This window comes from Prionailurus viverrinus, chromosome B3 (genome assembly GCF_022837055.1).
Source record: "Prionailurus viverrinus isolate Anna chromosome B3, UM_Priviv_1.0, whole genome shotgun sequence".
Taxonomy (NCBI): domain Eukaryota; kingdom Metazoa; phylum Chordata; class Mammalia; order Carnivora; family Felidae; genus Prionailurus; species Prionailurus viverrinus.
Genome location: NC_062566.1, coordinates 53633766 through 53652519, shown reverse-complemented (window position 1 = coordinate 53652519; position 18754 = coordinate 53633766). Strand labels below are relative to the sequence as shown.

The 18754-nt window shown below is 45.7% G+C and overlaps 1 protein-coding gene across 2 annotated transcripts in view; it reads left to right on the top strand.

Annotated features, from left to right (window-relative positions):
- Positions 1-1040: 1040 nt before the first annotated feature.
- SQOR (sulfide quinone oxidoreductase) overlaps positions 1041-18754 on the top strand; it is a 47946-nt gene continuing 30232 nt past the window's right edge. The window contains exon 1 of one of the 2 annotated variants that reach the window (XM_047863593.1): positions 1041-1357. The gene's annotated coding sequence lies outside the window, so the exon portion shown is untranslated. Of the gene's footprint in view, positions 1358-3259; positions 3385-18754 lie in introns of those variants that run through there. The other variant, XM_047863594.1, reaches the window with a different exon arrangement.

Here is an 18754-nt window from a genome sequence, read left to right as displayed (position 1 = left end):
ACTTAGCGAGCCCCACGTGGGGAGGAACCAAGTCTGTTTTGTCAACAGCATATGACCAGGGAGCAGGCAGAAGGCTTGCTTGACACCTCGCAGGCAGGGACTGGGGAGTATCCATCATAAGAAAGAATGACTGCATGAGTGAGTGAGTAACCTCTTAGCCCCTTCCTGGCTGTCTGATGTTACAGTCAGTCACTGATCTTCTTGGAAGAAGGAAGGGTGTTAGGGGAGGCGCGATGCCTCCAACTTTATTCTTTTGTCTCAAGATTGCATTGAATATTCTGGGTCTTGTGGTTCCCTACAAATTTTAGGATTGTTTTATTTCTGTGAAAAAAAAAAAAAAAACGTCATTGGAAGTTTTGTAAACATTGTATCGAACCTATAGATTGCTTTGGGTAGTATGGACATTTTAACATTAATCCTTTCAATCCATGAGCATGGACTATGTTTCCATTTATGTCTTCTTCTCTTTCATTCATCAGCGTCTTGCAGTTTTCAACGTCTTCTAGCTTCAAATTGCAGTAAGGCCTTGGGGACACCCCATATTTATCATGAAAAGGTGCCGCTCCATCTGATTTGGTGAGGGACCGCTCATCTACACTTTGCAACCCCCTTGAAAGAGCAGCCAACTGAAAATGTCCAGTTATGAAGGTAGTATGGAAGACGGCGTGAAGGCTAGTGGCTGAAGCCAGCTGACCCCAGCCTGTGCCTTGAGGTGAGAGCGCGGCTCGGTCGTTTACCAGCGTTTACCAAAGCAAACGGCTGGGCTTCTCTGAGCCACGGTGGCCTTATCTGTGAGGTGTGCGCTAGGGTAGCTGTTTTCCTGGGACGTCCTGGGAACCGGGCGGGAAGCACGCACCCAAAGTGCCTGGCTTCAGTCCACAGCCCTGCCTCCACCTTTGCCCCTCCCAGTTACGCAGTGCAGGTGGCACAGGCCGGGAGAGTGGGTGGGGAAGGAGGACTTGAGGGAAGGGGTGGGGGGGGGGGGAGAGTGACAGGTGGCCCCAGTGCCCTTCGCAGGCGCACGCTAGGACGCCGGCCAGTTTCCAGAGCGCCCCAGGGGTAGGGGCGAGCGTGCCCCGCGGGCAGAGCTCTGGGCCCGCGGGACCTCTGTCCTCTGTCCTCAAAGCCGGGGTCCTGTCTGCACTTGGCCTCGGCGTCAGGCTGCGGCGGCAGGCGGGGCAGCGGCAGGACCTTTCCGGACCTTTCTTGCGGGGAGCCCCGCTCTCCCCGCCTCCAGCGTCCGCCCCGGGGCCGGGCAGGCGGGCGGGCGGGGCCCCAGCCGCGGCGCCCAGCCCGGGCAGGGATCCGCCGCTTTTGCTGCGCGGACACTGTGGCCGGAAGCTCCGCTCGCCCCTGGGTAAGAGGCCTCCCGCGGCCGATCTCGGGCCCTCGGCCAGGGGAGGGGGACCGGGCGGGGACACGGATCACCCCAGAGGCTGGTTGTGGGCCCACCTCCGCCCACTCAGCTGGCACCGTGCGTCCCAGGCCGCTTCACACCCTCTCCCCACCCGCGACCCCCGCCGCTCTCGCTGCCCTAGTCTGGAGCTCGGGGGTGGTGCTCGCGCTTCCTTCCCGGAGCGTCAGGTTTCGGGGGCGCGGAGGGGCCAACCTGCGAGGGGAGGTTGAAAACTGGGGTAATCCGTGGGTTTGGTGTGTGGGAATTTCTGGCGCCTTTCACTTGTTGAATGTGCCACTTAGCACCGTCCCGGGACACCAATAAGTGCTCAGCCTTGGGGACCGGAGGTTGACAGCCCGTCTGAACGCAGCGGGGACCCATTTATCCTCTGACACTGCGCGTGGGACAGAGGGGGGACTCAAGGAATCAGCTTCGCCGGGAGCAAGCAGAGGAGAGAGCATTCAGGGCTCGTGCCGAACGGGAATTGGTGGAAAGGAGAGAAAAGTTCTTTGGTGGAATCGGGCGTCTTAGCATTTGCTCTTCATCTCTTTTAATTAGGAAAATCCCAGCCTAGCTTTTTGCTCAAAGACATCGGGAGAAGAGCCTCTGCGTCTGCCTCGGCTTCTCATTGCTGTAATGTAGGGTTCTGACCCACCTTTGTGCCATGTACCCCTTTGGCAGTTCTGGGGAGACTAAGGATGCCTTCTCAGAAAAATACTTTTTAAAAGTTAAAAAAAAATTTTAAAAAATATTTATTTATTTTGAGAGATAGAGCACAAGCTGGAGAGGGGCAGAGAGAAGGAGAGGCAGAATCCCAAGCAGGCTCCACATCATCAGTGCAGAGCCCGACTAGGAGCTCGAACTCACAAATTGTGAGATCACTATCTGAGCTGAAATCAAGAGTCAGATGCTTAACTGACTGAGCCACCCAGTCGCCCCTGAAAGGCCAAGCATTATAAAGAAAGCTATTTCCAAAGCTCTTGTCAAAATATTAAAAATAATTTATAATGTAGTAATATATGTGCGTTTAAGAAAACCTAATGCATTGGGGCACCTGGGAGGCTCAGTCAGTTGAGCGTCTGACTTCAGCTCAAGTCATGATCTCACGGTTTGTGGGTTCCAGTCGTTTGTGGGTTCGAGCCCTGCCTGGGGCTCTGTGCTGACAGCTCAGAGCCTAGAGCCTGCTTAAGATCTATGTCTCCCTCTTTCTCTGCCCCTCCCCTGCTCGCGCTCTGTCTCTTTGTCTCTCTCTCTCTCAAACATAAAATAAAAAATACCCTAATGCATTAAAGATCTGGCCTCAGTCCACAGTCCTGCCTCCCCCTTTGCCCCCCCCCCCCCCCCCCCCTCCAGTTACGCAGTGCAGGTGGCACTGGCCGGGAGAGTGGGTGGGGAAGGAGGACTTGGGGGAAGGGGGGGGCGGGAGTGACAGGTGGCCCCAGCGCCCTTCTGGGGATCTGACAGCTACCATAATTTTGAAGTAGTAATGAGCATAAACTGTATTTCAAGATATCGGCAACCCCTGTAATAAAAGAGAACATCTGCAGTTTCTTTTGGCAACGATCATAGGTATTGCTAATGCTGCTGTGGTTTTTGCCAACACGTACAATTGAAAAAAATGTTAAATTTCAGTTAGAGATTGGTGAAAGTAGAGATGTGATTTTTTTTTTTTTCCATTCAAGTTCACACCTTAGGGTAAGATACCCCCCTGATAGTGGGAAGGACAGTGCCCAAGGTCAGGTGACATAGCTGTGGTCTTGACACTTCCATTGACTAGCAGCATGACCTTGGCTTTGAACTTCTTTGCACCTTAGATTCTTCACTGCTCAGTGGGGATAATCATGTCTTCCCGCGTGTTTACAGTACCCAGCACTGTACCTGACACAGAGATGTGAATGGTTACATTCGTTAGAACTTGTGTGTCTTCCTCACTGGACTACAAGTTTATGGCCGTCACCATTGGTATCACCAGTCCTGGTACATGGAAGGTACTCAGTAAATATTTATTGAATGAATAAGTGGGTTGGAAAGGGTTGCTTATGATTATATCTGAAAAAACCAAAATTCATCAAGGAGACAGCTGGTGGTTTGAGATATGTCTAAAATTTGGGCTTCTCCTCCTCCTCCTTCTTCTTTTACTGGTTGAACAAATATATAAACACATCTGGAGTTGGCGAGCTTGAGATATCATTCAGGACGATAGGTTGTGTGTGTGGGTCTGTGCGGCTGGTGTTCTACCAGAGAAAATGAAATTGAATGTTGATAGGCAACCAGGATTCCTCTGCAGAGCAGTTTCTCTTCCATCTTGCCTATGTCTAGGCCTGTTAATCCTATGTGTTGCAACACAGGAAATGTCTAATAGGGAACGGAGACAGACCCATGATGAGGCATTTCTGGGCATAGATACACATTTCTTTTTCCTCTTTGCTTCTTATCTTTCCCTGCCCACCACCCATTATGTACCTCCTCTGTGACCCTGAAGATTTGGTAAACAGCAGCAGAGGGGGTAAGTTGCTAGAAGCTGCCCAGACTAGGCCGGAAGCAAACCAGTTGCTGCTTAATTCCCAGCCTTAAAAGTCTATGTAGCAACAATTGTGGATGGTAACAGGAAGAAGAAAAGTAGGTCCAGCCAGCCCTGACGTTTACTTTGTAAAAGTGCTAAATTGGGGCAGGAAGATGGGGAGAGAACTTTGAAAGGAAGAAGAAATTTAGAACACACTATAGCTAACTATGTCTGTAACTTTGGGAAGGGCAAATACTGGTGTTATGGACTGAATTGTGTCCCCTCAAAATTCGTGTGTCGAAGCGTTAATCCCCAGTGCCTTGGAATGTGACTCTGTTTGGAGATAGGGCCCCTAAAAAGGTAATTAAGATTAGAGATGATAAGGGTAGGGCTTAATCCAATATGACTGATGTTCTTATAAGAGGAAGTGACACCAGGGCAGGCCTGGTTAATACCTTTGTCATTCTCTGCTGCAATAATTTACAGCACTGATCAATCTAAGGAGTTAGTACAACAAGTATTCCCATTTGAAATATCTTTTTTTTTTTTTTTTTCTGAGAGGGAGTGGGGAGGGACAGAGAGAGAGAGAGAGGGAGGGGCAGAGAGAGGGAGACAGAGGATTGAAGTGGGCTCTGCGCTGACAGCAGAGAGCACAATGCAGGACTCAAACTCACAAGCGCCTGATTTCATGACCTTAGCCCAAGTCAGGATGCTTAACTGAGCCACCCGGGCACCCCGCAAGTGTTCCCATTTGAGTACTTGCTTGTGAACCTCCGTTTCCCTTTCCCCCTCATTTAGAAGATCACAGCATTTTGGAAAAGGAAGGGACCTTTGAAGCTTCCAGTCCAGTCCTTTATCCTTTGCCGAAGAAAGTGTGGCCCAGAATGGTTAAGGACGAGCCCTGCCTGGCCCTGCCTGGAATGTGGACCCAGTCTCCCAACTCCCTGACTCCTGACACGCCCTCAGACAAAGCTTCACCAGGATGGGGAACTGTGCCATTGGTCAGGCATAGGACAGACATGGGCTTAGGGAACCCGGCACACCTGTTACCCAGCCTACCCCTCATTCTGTTCTAACCAGTAAAGGATTGAGTTTGTCATCCCTTCAATCACATTCAAACAACAGATATATAACTTGTAATTAAAGAGTCTTTTCTCATTGTGTGAAGACCTCACACCCTGGATTCCAAGGAGCAATATGAGAGATTAATTGGCCAGTCCCTGTTTGTAATGAAATTCCGTGTATGTGGGACTGAGCCAGAATCCCAGCACTCCTGAGGCTGATGAGTAATTTTATGGTGATCATTTAATAGACTCCGCCTAAGCTGACCCCCTGCTGTGTGACTAGGAGCAAATTAATTGCTCATCAGGCCTCCCTCCCCAGTGTGTCCCCTCTACAGTCTGGGGATGGGCTCACACATGCATGTGCAGATGTTGAAAGGAAGCCTGCAATATACTTGACTAGAGGCCAACTGTGAGTGATGGACTTGAAGGAGAGCTAAATTATGACTATTTATACCCCAGAGCATGAGCCACACTCCCATTGGCTAATGCAAGCAGAAAAGCAAGGCACCCCCCCTCCCCCGCCCCATATAATTCAATCAAAACTTTTTACTTTCAGTTGAAATAATCCAGTTGACTGACTTATTTCTTCCTTTTCTGAAGCCAAAGTGTAAGAATTTTCCTTTTGTAAATAGAATTTTATATTCTGCGTAGCAAATATGAGGCTGGTGAAATTGTCAGTTCCTCCCCCCCTTATTAGGCTTTCTTGATTGTAAAATGCACGTAGCCTAGGGAAACTTGTAGGACACTTTTCAGCAGCAAAGGGGGCCCAAGTCCTCATTAGTAACTCTTTTTCAGTAACTCTTCAAGGACATTTATTTTTTAATGTTTATTTATCTTGAGAGAGAGAGAGAGAGAGAGAGAGAGAGAGAGAGAGAGAGAGAGAATCTGAAGCAGTTTCCATGCTCGGCACAGAGTCTGACACAGGGCTCCATCTCTCCACTGGGGGATTGTGACCTGAGCCAAAATCAAGAGCCGGACGCTCAACCGACTGAGCACCCAGGCGCCCCCAAAGACATTTCTTATGCTTTGTTCCTAAAGAGTTAGGGAACTAAAGAACCCCACTGTGGCTCTAACCCCTGAATCATCAGGAGCAGTACATGATATTTGTTTTCTGGATGATTTGCTCCTGGTCCACTACCAGAGCACTTGCTCCACATCTTAATATTTAATGTTAAAATATTAAAATATTTAATTGTACAACTCTGTAGAGTTCCAACATGGTCCTGCAGGCCTAAATGAAGATTGCTTAATTTTGTTCATTTGTTAACAATAAAGTAATCCAGTTCCTGAACGCACAGGCGGCGACAGCACCTCCATTACTCAAGAAGAGGTGTGCCAAGAGGAAGGGCGCGGCCTGCATTACGCCTTTGCAGAACAGCGCTCACTGAACTTTTAGGGGGTGTGGTTTCCTTCTCTTCCACCTTGCTTTGGACCTTTACCGCACTTTGACTAATCCGACACTGTCACTTACACCCTCTCTCATTGTATCCACCTGAGCAAGGTCATGTCCACCTCCTTCCTTCTTTATCCCCTGTGGCTAATTTGTCACAAAAATTCAGTAGGCATGTGTATTCACACCTCCATCTCTGTTGTCACCTTCTTTTCCAAGCACCACACCCCCCACCCCACCTGAGTTTCCAAAACAACCACTTAGGGGATCCTTATGCCCCTGGTCTCTCCTGTTAAAACAGACCACTCTTTTATCGTTGCCGTCTCCCCAGCATCTAGCTCAATGCTTGGCACATAGTAAACGCGCGGAAATGCTGAACTCAACGGACTTGCTTCAATTTATCCTCTGTACTTCCCCCTGGGGATCTTCCAAGACATCAGTTGCATCGAGAACGGCCATTAGCAGGGACCATGAGTTCAAATGCACGCCAAGACGGAGCAGGTGACACAAATGAGTAACATAGACCAGGTGGGGCTGGGGAGAACTGTAACCTTGTGTGGAGTATAGAGGAGCAATGACTGCTCAGCTCCAGCTAAGGGTTGACATGCGAGAATGTGGGCCCAGTGTTGTAAGGCCAAAAATCTGGAGGTTTGTTTCGGTGTGATAACCAAAAATTTTACTGTTGGCATTAATTCAAAATTTGAGAAAACTCTGTGAGTCAACCCAAATACATCTCTGGTCTGCATTTCACCTGCACATTGCTGCTCTGTGACCCCTAGATGGGATTGCAACTGTCCGGGGTTAAGCTCCCAGCCGAAACTTCAGTCATGTATGCTTATCCAATCTTATTTCTCTCTTCCTAGTGGACATCTATCTGCTGTAGTCTGCCCTCTTCCTTGTTCACAGTTATATGATGCTCATTCTAGGTGATTCTGCTTGCCAAACCTCAAACCTAACTCCCTGAAACTACCCCAAACAGGCTCTTACCTTGCCCTCCATGTTTCCTGTTTCATAGAATTCTTTCTTCTGCCACTTGAATGTCAACTTTGCCTTTTTTTTTCCCGCCCAGGGTGCCCTTCCCACCTCTCATTGAATCATTCCTTTTCCTCTACCTTGTTCTTATCTGATTCTTTATTTGCATTTCTAATGCCCGTCCCTAACCAGGCCCTTGTCATTCACACTAGACCACTGCACTAGTCTCCAAAATGACTTCCAGAACTGGTTTGACGCTCCTCCTATTTAATTTGCTCCCTGACACCAGATTCATTTTCTCATAACTTCCCGCAGTTCCCCATTTCTCAAAATGGATTTTCAGTAGAAAGCCTCAGTGTGGCCCTTTATTTTATCTTATTATTATTATTTTTTAATGTTACTATTTATTTTTGAGACAGAGAGAGACAGAGCATAAGCAGGGGAAGGGCAGAGAGAGAGACACACGCACACAGAATCTGAAGCAGGCCCCAGGCTCCGAGCGCTCAGCACAGAGCCCGACACAGGGCTCGAACTCACAGACTGTGAGATCATGATCTGAGCCCAAGTCGGACGTCCAACTGACTGAGCCACCCAGGCACCCCATCAGTGTGGTGCTTTAGAATCAGGCTGTGATATTTTTTTCTTGTCTACTTTTCTACTCCTCTGAACAGCAGCCAAATCTGGTTGTCCTTCCATCGCCCAAACACATTCTGGGCCTTTCCACCTTATCAGCCAGCGTCTCTGGGAAACAGTTGGCACACTCAAACATGTTATTTAGAAGGATTTAATAAAATAAGTATTTGTAAAGGTGTGGGCAAAGTTAACAGAAACCAACGAGAAGGTGAAGCAATCGTATTGATTTGAGGCCTGAAAAGAGCAAAGAGAGGACGTGATTACCAGAAGCCTGAGAAAGAGCTGTAGCTGAGGGCCACCCCACAGGAAGTCAAGGCTTTTGGCTGAGCAATACACCCAAGTGGAAGTTAGAAGACAAGAGAGGCGAGTTGATGCCTCACAGGTCAGCTCTCAGGGCTCTGAGCAGGGCAGAGAAGGTTGGAGTGAGGTGTGCAGGGAAGTCACCATATCATCGATTCATTTACTTCTGCTATTCCCTCCTCTTGGTGCACCCTCCCAAAGTGTTTCCACTTGTCAAAATGCTGCCAGTCTTTTGCCTCCTGCTCAGATTCTGTCTGTCCCACTAAGCTTTCATTGATTACTCTTTCATCAAAATACCTAAGGTGTTTGGCTTGTACTGATTACATTGCACTATAGTCACTAAAGTTAAGGGTAGTTAGAAGTGTGCACTCCATTCTCTTACTAGCTTGGGAAGGGATACAGGCTAGAACTTTGCGTTTTCCTCCACACTCAATAAATTTTTTTTGGAATGAATGAAGTCTCACCTTCATTCATTGTGTGTGCATCTGGCGTATAAGGGTATTGAATAAATCTGCTCATCTCTTAATTCATTTTTTAAAGCAAATATTACTGCTGTGGTCTGAATGTCTGTGTTCCCTCCAAAACTTATCTGTTGAAATCCTGGCCCCCAAAAGTGATGGTATTAGTTGGTGGGGTCGTTGGGAGGTGATTAAGTCATTAGCCTTCACGAATGGGATTATTGCCTTATCAAAGAGGGTCCAAAGAGATCTAGAGCCTCTTCTAACATGTGAGGACATGGGAAAAAGGTCCTCACTCACCATGCTGGTGCCTTGATCTTGGACTTCCCAGCCTCCAGAACCATGAGAAATAAATTTCTATTTATAGGCCACCCTGTCTCTGGTATTTCATAGTAGCCTGGAAGGACTAAGGCAATTACTGAGATCCTTCATTGTGGCAGGTGCTGTGCTAGGTGCTGGGACTAAAACAATGAGCATGTTACATGAGGTGTTTGTACTGACAGGGCTTACTTTCCAGGGGAATGGAGTACATGGTATTCCTTTGTCCCCTTATTATTATTATACCCTCCTGAAATGCCCTGCTCAACGTCCAGCCCAGGTCCTAGCTGCTCTAGTCCCTTCAGCCCAAGTCGATTCTGTAAGTCATGTTGCCTTCCTTGCCCTTCTAGGAACTTTCTTGTGGTCACTCAGTCATTTTGTTGGCATTTTGATGCGTCTTTTTTCCCAGAGAGATTGAAACCTCCTGGTGGTTTTGGACTCTGGTGCTAGACTCTGGTCTTATCTATCCCCACTGGACCATTCCTGTCATCCTCTGGGATGGTCAGGATAGTTGGTGGTAGCAGGCAGAAAACCTCTGTAGTCTACCAAGAGGGTAGCACTAAACTCTCTGGCCACCTCCGTAGGAACAGTTGCCAAAAAATTTGGTACCTTTATTTTCTACACGTCCACCATCTCTGGGTTAGTGGAAGGAGTGTTAGGATTGACTTCCAAAAATCTAGGTTTATATTCAAGTTCTTGGATTTAACTAGAATGTTACTTAAACTTCTCTGAACCTCATTTTCAGCATCTATAAATGGGAACAACAACACCTTCCTCTTGACATGGTTGTGATGATTAAGTAAGAGGATGCATTAGTTTCCTATTGCTGCTATAGCAGATTCCCATGGACTTGGTGGTTTAAACAATACAAATTTCTGTTCCTACAGTACTGTAGTCCCGCAGTCCAACATGGGTCTCACCATAAATCCAAGTGCCAGCAGGGCCACATTCGTTTTGGAAGCTCCAAGGGAGAATCTGTTTTGCTCTGTTTTATTTTTCTTTTCCAGCTTCTAGATGCTGCCCACATCTTTGGTTCATGAACCCCTTCTTCCATCTTCAGAGCCAGCAACTTTGTATCTCTCTGACCTTTCTTCCAAGAGTCATGCCTGCCCTCTGGCCGCAGCTAGGAAAGGTTCTTCACTCTTGAGGATCCATCCTATTCATACATGGGCCCACCTGTATAACAATGCAGACCACTTTCCCCATCTCAATGTCCTTATGTTAATCGCATCTGCAAAGTCTTCTTTGCCTGCAATGTAACATATTCATAGATTCCAGGGAATCTTTGGTGGGGGGCAGTTATTCTGCCTGCCGCAGTTCATACTCTGGCTCCCCAAAATTCAGACTTATCCCATATACAAAATATATTCCCTCCAAGGTCCCTAAATAGGTCCCCTATTAGAGTATTAACTACGGCACAAAATCCAATTTGAGTCTCATTAGCTCCGAAGTCTCAATTTCATCTACTGAATAATCTAAATTACGTGTGAGCGAGGCTCTAGGGATGATCCATCCTAGGGTTCAATTCCTGTTCATCTGTGCGCCTATGAAACTAAAGAAACAAGTTATCTGCTCCCAAAATACAGCGGTGGGGTAGGCATAGGATAAAAGTTATATAGGCATAGGATAAAGGTTCTGCTTGAAAAAGGGAAAAAGTGGAAGGAAAGAAAGGAGTCACTGGTCCCAAGAAATTTTAGAAATCCAGTTGGACAGGGGCCCCTGGGTGGCTCAATTGGTTGGGTGTTCGACTTCAGCTCAGGTCATGATCTCACAGTTCGAGTTTGAGCCCTATGTCGGGTTCTGTGCTGACAGCTCAGAGCCTGGAGCCTGCTTCGTATCCAGTGTCTCCCTCTCCCTGCCCCTCCCCCACTCGCACTTTGTGTCTCTCTCTCTCTCTCTCTCTCTCTCTCTCTGTCTCAAAAATAAAATAAACATTAGAAAAATAAAAATAAAATCCAGTTGGACAAATTACATTCGGTTTCAAGGCCTGGGAATAATCCTCTGCGGCTCTAGGCTCCACCCACTGGGCCATCCTTGATTTGTCACCAAATATAGTGTGTGGTTGCCAGTAAGTAGTCCTAGTTCATTTTTGCTGAACAATTCTTCCTTTAGTTTATCTCTTTTCTTTTACATTTTCCTAAAGGAGCAAGAAGAAATCTGGCTGCACCTTCAACACTTTGCTTGAGAATTTCCTCAGCTAAATGTTCAATTTTATCGCTTACAAATTCTCCTTCTTACATAACTGTAGGACAGAATTATCTTAAGCTTTCTGCCCCTCTATAACAAGGATCCTTTTTCTCCAGTGTTCAGTAATATGTTCCTCACTTCATTCTAAGCCCTCACCATCAGAGCCTTTAATGTTTATATTTCTACTAATTGTCTGTTTCTGGTGCTCTAGGTGGTCTCTAAGATGATTTGTTTTTTTTCTCTACTGTGCTCCTTACTTCTTTCTGAATCTTACCCAGCATGGTGGTAATTGTGGTACACTAAGAAAGATTTTTTTAAAAAATATTACTCAGCAATGATGCCAATGATCCAGTTAAAATTTCTTCTAGCTTGGGGTGCCTGGGCAGCTCAGTTGGTTAAGCATCCACCTCCTGATTTCAGCTCAGGTCATGGTCTCACAGTTCATGGGTTTGAGCCCCGTGTAGGGCTCTACTCTGACAGCATGGAAACTGCTTGGGATTCTCTCTCTCCCTCTCTCTCTCCGTCCCTCCCGTTTTCACTCTCTCTCAAGATAAATAGATAAACTTAAAAAAAAAATTCTTCTGGCTTTTTCATGGCTTATTTTTAACATTCTAATATTTAAATTAGACCATATCATATCAAAAGAAAAAACTTTCCCCTGGAATTTGGCTCACCCTTATTCTTGGCCTACATTATAATTAGGTGGCAAAGCTGTGCTGTTCTGCCCTTAGCACCTGAAGCTAATAGACTGGGACCAGGACCAGGACTGGGGTGGGGAGGTGTCTGTCCAGCAGCACAGGTCCTGGTGTGTAGTAGATTCTCAATAAGCACTTGTGGAAACAGTCTTAGCATCATATAGATTTCATGTAACTCTACTCTTTCCATAAAGATATACTTACACATTTAGCACAGCTAAATATAATTCAATTTGCAGACCTGTTGTGCGGGAAATAAATCTGTAAATAAAAAGGTAGCTTAGATTATGTTTCCTGATTTTTGGCTCTGCAAATTTAGCCACTGCATGATTGAGACAAATTTAGTATACGTATGAATGTGTACATGTATTTCTATCCTGTAGAAAACTTGCTCCTTAAACCCCTTTCTGAGCAACTCTGGCTAATGACACTTACCCTCTATCAAGAGTAAAAGGACAAAAAAGATGGGGAGACTTTCCTTGGTGGAGAAGATCACTCGTTTTGGTAGAGCAGGTGATAAATATATGACAAAGGAAAGGAAGGTCCAGTGCTCTATTCTTCTGGAGTAATTATTGCATTAAAAAATTATACTGTAGCTATGTTATTTACTTGTAAAAATTTGACCCAATCACCCACATAATTATAACATTCCACAGTAATATGTAATTAAATTGCTTTTTAGGGGAGCCTGGGTGGCTCAGTCAGTTAAGCAGCCAACTTCGGCTCAGGTCATGATTTCGCAGTCCGTGAGTTCGAGCCCCGCGTCAGGCTCTGTGCTGACAGCTCAGAGCCTGGAGCCTGTTTCAGATTCTGTGTCTCCCTTTCTCTGACCCTCCCCCATTCATGGCTCTGTCTCTCTCTGTCTCAAAAATAAATAAACATTAAAAAAAATTAAAAAAAATTCTTCTCTCCCTCCCTGTCTCCCTCCCTCTCTCCCTACGTCTCTCCCTCCCTGTCTCCCTCCCTGCCACGTGCCACCTGACAGTTAAATGCCTGCCACCTGACAGTTCAATGGATATGTAAGGAGGAGCAGAGAAAAAAAATTTGTTACACATATAAAATCTTCCAACACATCAGGAGATGACCACTATGAAGGAAGAAATTGTTCCTCAGAGTTCACCGGGAACAGGAGCAAGATACCCCCCATTGGGCCACATGGGGAAGCACCTGGTGGGTCAGTAGACAGGAAAATTGAGGGGAAAGCATGGGCAAAATCTGTATTTTTTATTATTTATTATTTTTAAAATAGTTTCTTTTTAATTTTTAAAAAGCACTTTATTTTTAAAAAATGTTTATTTGTGAAAGGGAGAGAAAGAGAGTGCGTGTGTGCACGCAGGGGAGGGGCAGAGAGCAACGGGGACAGAGCATCTGAAGCAGGCAGCCAATGTGGGGCTCAAACTTCTGAACCAGGGGATCATGACCTGAGCCAAAGTCCGATGCATAACCGACTGAGCCACCCAAGACCCCACAAACCTATATCGTAGTTTTTGTGAGGCAGGGGGAACGAGATGACCAGGTTTGGGGTTGGCTAATTTGAATAAATTTTAGTGGGCTTTGGGGTATAGGGGCTACCCCAGTTGCCTGATGTCTGGTGGTAGAATAATTAGGGCAGAAGGATACTGCTTTCTGAAGTGTACAGCCAGATGGGGGAGGTGGTTGGGAGTATGGGCTCCCCATGGGTTGGTTTACATAATAGAGAGGTGCTCCCAGACAAGTTATTTACTGTCTTAAGGAGTTAGCTAGCACTGGAGGGGCAGTCTCTCTAGGATTAGCAAGTCCCCCAGATGTCAAACAATCCTAAAATACAAAAAATTAAAAACATTATTAATACAGTAGGACTCAAAACACCTCCAGAAAGATTTCATGAAGTGTCTAATCCAGTGCCTTTGATATGTACCACAAATAGGACTGCATCATTTACTTGAATGCCCTTCAGATTAAGATGAGATCATATTAAGGAACCACAGTATTTATGAGACAATGTTTGGCATTTTCTTGAGACCCAAAAGTGGTACTAATCCAATCGTAGTAACAATTTCTTTCCTAAGATTTTTCTAGGTTTGGATTTGCTGTTTTATAGGTTAAGTCAGAGGGTATGATAGGTAACTTTATGTGTCAACTTGCCTGGGCCACAGTGTGCCCGCACATTTGGTCAGACATCACTCTTGTGTGTCTATGAGGGTGTTTTCTTTTTTTTTAAAAAATTTTTTTTTTCAACGTTTATTTATTTTTGGGACAGAGAGAGACAGAGCATGAACGGGGGAGGGGCAGAGAGAGAGGGAGACACAATCGGAAACAGGCTCCAGGCTCTGAGCCATCAGCCCAGAGCCCTACACGGGACTCGAACTCACGGACCGCGAGATCGTGACCTGGCTGAAGTCGGATGCTTAACCGTCTGCGCCACCCAGGTGCCCCCATGAGGGTGTTTTCTTGAGGAATCCTTATGCAGATTGCCCTTCCAATGTGGGTGGCCTCATCCAATCAGGTGAAGATCTGAATAGAACCAACAGGCTGACCCTCCCACTAACAGAGCATCTTTACTACCTGATTGCCTTGAGTGGGAACGTTAGTTTTCTCCTGCCTATACTTGGAACTGAAACATGAGCTCTTCCTGGGTCTTGAGCCTGCTGACCTTTGGACAGAAAGTGCACCATTGGCTGTCCTAGGTCTCCAGCTTGCTGACTGAAGATCTTGGACTTGTCTGCTTTCATAATTGTGTAAGCCAGTTCCCAGGAGTATTCTCCATGTCATAGGGAAAATGATGATGTTTGCTTTCGTTCTCTTCCTTACTCTTTTCCGTCTCCTCTGGTTGAATCCTGATTCTATTTTATTTTATATTTTATTTTGTAATTTAATTTAATTTAACTTAATTTACTTATTGGCTGTGTGCCCTTGAGAATGTAATCTATCTTCTAGAACTTTTTTCAGTTGTAAAATGAAGATAATGTGTCCACCTCAAGTGCCCAGCACAGTGCCTGGCACTTAGGAATGTGCTGTAGGGCAGTGATGGACCAGTTTTACATTAGGGATCCGGATGTAGCTTCAGATTGTTCAGAGAAGCCGTGTTGTGTTGGGAAGGGGTGGGAGGGGGATTGGCAAAACTCAGAACTGGTAAAAGGAAAGGTTGGCAAGTTGTGAGTCCCAGGCAGGTGGGTGGGCAGTGTGCCCTAAAGAAGTGCTGTAAGCACTAGATGCGGATTTACCCAGAAGCAACTGGAGTTCAAGCTTCAGGGGCCATCTCTTGTATAGGTCCACCTGCATGCAGAGCGGGGGGTTCCAGGAGGGGAGGGGTAGCCAGGCTGTAACCAGAAATTATTTCTATGCTTGTATTTCTGATAAGTTGCCTCAAAGATCAGAGGAAAGAGTCCTGAGTCACCAAGAATCCAGACATTTATTGTGATTTATTTTCTCATTCAAAGTTAACATTAACTATCATATCTAATTTTGTATTTGTAACTTCAGTCCCTAAATTGTATAGGCTTCGATGGCCATAAAACCAGGACTGGAGTCCTGCCCCTCTGGGAGATGGTATGTGTGGCCATTTGGGGTTGCAGGATTCTTCTGCCCTGCCCTACCCAACCCAGCACAGAGGCTGTCCCGGGATCTGGGGGCGCCTGGGTGGCGCAGTCGGTTAAGCGTCCGACTTCAGCCAGGTCACAATCTCGCGGTCCGTGAGTTTGAGCCCCGTGTAGGGCTCTGGGCTGATGGCTCAGAGCCTGGAGCCTGTTTCCGATTCTGTGTCTCCCTCTCTCTCTGCCCCTCCCCCGTTCATGCTCTGTCTCTCTCTGTCCCCAAAATAAATAAACGTTGAAAAAAAAATTAAAAAAAAAATTATATCAGTATTATTGTTGTATCTCACCCCTCTCCAAGAAATGTAATTTTTTTTACTTTTCAGTTTGTAGATTCCTTCCCACCCCTCTCCGTGGGGCAGAAGTTACTTTAAATTTGAACATAAATAGAATTCAGCTGTGAGGCATGTTCCCTCAACTATCTCTTAGGTCTAAAACTGTGAGAACACCCAACTGAAGAGTTAGTTTGAATTAAACTCTGCTGCTTAAATTAGTGCTATAACCTTAGGTAAGTTCTCTAACCTTATACTAAACCTCAATGTTCTTATCTGTAAAATGGGGATACTAACATCTCTTTTATAAAGTTATTTTAAGGAGTCTCTGAGACGGTGTCAGTAAAGTACAACCAGTAAATACTCAGTAAATGTTAGCTATTATTATTATGACAGTTTCTCCCCACTTCTTCCTATCAAATCCTGTCTTCTGGGAGTAATTGGTTGAGAGCTATAACTGGTGATAAATAGCCTAAGGGCTGACTTAAGTAAATAAGCCTAGAAAGCCCAAGGGGGAGGAGCAGATGGGAGAGGAGGAACCTTCCAGGAGTCCTACCACCTGGGCACTAGGGGAAAGCCCCACCTGTGCTGCGTGGACAAGGCTCATTTGTGTCTCGGAGACTGGGACCCACAGGGATTCAGACCATCAGGACATAACAGCTCTGAGTAAGTTTGGCCCAGGGAAGCTGGAGGCCGAGAGGTAGGGTGGGAGGAACAGAGTGGGTGACCAGAGCTGGAGGCTGTTCGTTATCTATTTTTTGCTTTGATTTTGGAAGTGTTCTACAAAGCCGACAAGTTGAAGGTTGGCTTTGTGGTTATTGAAACCCGAAGCAAGGAGGGCCCTGCTTGATGTCGGCTTGAGGTAAAATAATTGTGAACCATACAAAGACCCACTGTTTCCTCAAGAGCAAAAGTAGCCGAAAGGTTAAGTACAAGTCTTGCTGGCCCCATGGATCTTTCATTAAGAATGCTCTGAATAATCCTTACTTGGAGGCCCGCTCTGTTTGAACTCAGCCAGGTGTCCTGACACCCATCGAGTGTCATGTCATGTGCCATGAGATTAAGGAGATTTTTGACACAGGCGATCTGCACTGCCTGTGCAAGAAGGGCCAGCAGTGGGAAGGCGTGGAGGCCCAAAGACTTGTCTGGACCGCGGCCCAGAGCCCGCAGTCAGGGATGTAAGTAGGAGATGCGGAAGAGACCGACTTCTCCTTTCAGGCAGCAGGGATTTTACTTTGCTAGTTAGGCTACAGATACAGCAAAGCATTTATTTTGATCCCTTAAAGGAGGCACTTGATTTAGGATTCACTGAAGACTGTTTATCTAACTTCAAATAATGAAATTATTTAATTATAAAATCTATTGCATGCACATGTTAAATGAAAGTTAAGTTTGCCTTATTTATTTTTTAAAAGTGTGTGTTTCACCTCTTAAGAATGTAGAGATAAAGTGGCTGTATTCTTCTGTATCATTGGTAAATTCTTGTTTCTTTTTTTAATTAAAAAATTATTTATTTTAGAGAGACAGAGAGTGTGCACATGTTGGGGGAGGGGCAGAGGGGAGAGAAAGAGAAAGAGAAAGGGGGAGAGAGAGAGAGAAAGAGAGAGAGAGAAAATCTTAAGCAGGCTCCACTCGAGGCTTGATCCCATGACCCTGGGATCATGACCTGAGCCAAAATCAAGAGTCAGATGCTCAACCAACTGAGCCCCCCAAGTGCCCCTTAAAAATTTTTTTGTCATTTTATTTATTTTAGAGAGAGAGAGAGAGTTAATTCTTATTTCTTAACCTCACCAGTTTCAGGGTACCTTTTCAAGAGACTATGTATGAAATCATGTAAGATTTATGCTTCTTAGTTATTTGGTTGACAGAAATTATCTGTTTCTTTTCTGATCTGATCCAATGACTGTCATAAAAGGCCAGCTCAGCCCTGGCCTTTCTTTTCTGTTTGCTTTCTGGTTAAGATTGTGTGACCATTGCTTCCTTTGATTGTCTGGTTGTTTTGGTTGTTGCTATAGACTTGATTTATTAGGTCAATGTCAGACCTTCTTATTGGTTCCTGTGTAATGTTTTCTGACACTACTTCTAGCACCAAATATATGGTTTTTCCAACACCAATCAGTTCTCTGACACCAAGTGGGTGTCCAAAAATTCAATTCTGATGTTAATTCCCAGAATTAAATCAGACCCCACAGGTTAAGGGCGCAGCCACATAAGACTGCCCCCACCTCAGATGTCAGCTGCAAATGGGGGTCCCAGGGGACCCACACTTCTGCCTGGCTGACTACAAGTTTGGGGGCTCCCATGATCCCCACTCCTTAAGTTTTGACAGTTCACTAAAATGATACACAGAACTCAGGAAAACACTTTACTTATGCTTACCAGTTTATTATAAAGTTTGTTTCAACACGGAAACAGCCAGGTTGAAGAGAGCATAGGTACCGGGGGTGGGTGGGGGGTAGGAGCCAGGTAGAGACCCCCGCCCTCAGCACTTCTGCGTGTTCACTAACACAGAAGTTCTTAGAATCTTGTTCAAGAGTTTTTATAGAATCAGTCCCCATGACATTCTGTTTGATGACTGTTATTAATGAAGCTGATAAAACTGTTTGAGAGGACTTTGCGTTTACAAATATCGAATCCAGAAACAGCCTATGGGTAGCTGCTGAAATAAAACAGAACTAGTTTTCTTGGCTGAATGAGGGAAATATTTGCGTGGACTCTTCCTCTTTCAAGAGAAAAACCATGGCGTGTTAGGCTGGAAGGGAATGAGGAGGTTAAATGATGTTGGATGGAGTGGCTGGAAACCAGGAACTTAGCTAGGCCTCCTCCTAGATCACTATTGTTCAGCCCTTTCCAGGAGGTTTTAAGATGTAGTGTCAAGACCATGAAAAAATGGTTTCTGTTTCTGGGAAGTGAAGGGTTTTGCTGTGATTCTGTCATTTTGTGGATAATAGGAAAAGGCAGAATGTGACAACTGTCTGTTCACCATAAAACATCTTC